Source organism: Octopus bimaculoides, chromosome 13 (assembly GCF_001194135.2).
Source record: "Octopus bimaculoides isolate UCB-OBI-ISO-001 chromosome 13, ASM119413v2, whole genome shotgun sequence".
NCBI classification, from domain to species: domain Eukaryota; kingdom Metazoa; phylum Mollusca; class Cephalopoda; order Octopoda; family Octopodidae; genus Octopus; species Octopus bimaculoides.
In genome coordinates, this window is record NC_068993.1 from 37,134,909 (window position 1) to 37,136,985 (window position 2,077).

Below are 2,077 nucleotides of genomic sequence, written 5' to 3' on the forward strand. Positions count from 1 at the left end.
ATATATATATATATATATACACACATACAATATTTATATCTTATATATATATATATATATATATATATAGATTATATATTGCACACAACACAGATACACATACACACACGAGAGATGTACTGAAAGTGATGCAAAAGAGGGCATAACTAGTAGAGTAAGTCTTCCTCACTGGTATCTTTTCTTTCTGTTATTTTTCATTGTCAGCAAATGATAGGTTCCAAGCAGAGGCAACGTACCGTCATTGGGTTCTTGACGAAGGAAGCGTGGAGTTTGTTGGACATCAACAGAAAGCTAGAGGTTGTTTGCGGAGATGATAGCATTGACAAGAGCAATGAGCACAGACGGATTAAGAGCTTTAAAGAAGGGCAAAACTAGCATTAATTACAAACCACACGGTGGAAGACCATCGACTGGAACCACTGATACGAATTGCCAAGTGAGTGGACGAAGTGATTCGCGCGGATTCAGGTCACAATGCATTACACAACACGGTGGAAGACTGGGTATCGGAAAACGTGTGCAAAGTGGTTACCTTGGCAGCTGACATTCGATTTAGAGGGGAATATGCTAGAAGTCTGCTCTGATCTGTTTGAAGCATTGGAAGCCTACAGAGAGGTGTGATGGAGATGTAATGTATCTTTGGGATTAAAAATAACGGAAGGTTCAATCCGTGGAATGACGTCATGCCTTTTTATCAAGGCCTAAATAGTTCAAAAGTCGGCACCAGTACAGAAAGTAATGTCTTGCGGATGACAATGGTGTTATTCACCTTTATTTTCTGGAAAGTGGCTGCACTGAGATCAGCGAACGCTTCACTGAGACACACAAACTGCTTAGAGAAGCCATTAAGAGGAAGAGGTTGAACAAGAATCTGAAATTCATATTCACCATGGACATGCGTGACTACTCACATCTTCGGCAATAAATCAAGCAATCATCAAATTGAGCTGATCTGGATCTGGTGCCCTCCAACTTCCACTTGTTCGGTCCAAGAAAGAACATTCTTCATGGATTTGATGACACAGATGAGTCAAAAATGGTTGTAGAGAAGTGAGTACCTTAAAAGACAGTATGAAACTCGTTTGATCATAACACATTTGTACAATTAGGGTTAGCCTAGGGCTCAAGAAAAGTAACTGTAGCCAATACTGTATTGGAAGGGACACAAGCTTGAGATAAGGCCAAAAAACAACCTGTGGTTATCTTTTGTTTTAATGCCATAAAACCAGAAAATGCATCAATGTTGATCAGTTACTACCCTTCAATATAACTGAAGGGTAACACACACTGAGGTAGGTAGCTGGCCTCGTATTTGGAAATGCTGCCACTGCTGTTGTTACGCAAACAACCAGGAGCGAATGAAAACGAATGACTCAATCCTCAACAGGTGCTGCGCTAATGAGGAGCGCTTCGATGTAAGCATTTGATATTGCTAAAAATAACAGCCAGATATCTTCCAAAGCCGCTCCCGCTTCAGTCTTAGTAAAACATGAAGAGCTTATTGGATAATGTAGTGTGAAGTAAAGACTAGTTGAAAGTAATAGATGGATTACTTATGGCTGGAATGTCCGTGGGCCAAATGTGGTTGAGCTGACTTGGGTCTGAACAACATCAAAAAGAACCACCACTGCTACTAGCACCAGATCAGAAGCACCAGCAATAACCACAGTTACAATAACAGCAACTACCAACACAACTATCGTTACCACCATCACTAAAACAGCCCCCGACACCATACCTTGAACGCCGCCGCCGCCGCCGCCACCACCACCATATACCATCACCATCACCATCATCGCTACAACCACCACCACAACTACTCCCACAAGAACAGCAGCAACAACAATCACAGCAACCACCAGTGCCACTACCAATACCCACCTCCATCACCATCACCACCAGCATAATCACCAACAGCACAACCACCCGATAACGTCACCAACACCCTATCCAGCACATTTACCATCAAAAACCACCACTACCGCCAAAACAACAACATTAGCAGCAACAATATGAACAATGACAATAAAAGCCACCACCACCACCAACAACAACAACACCACCACCACCACCACCA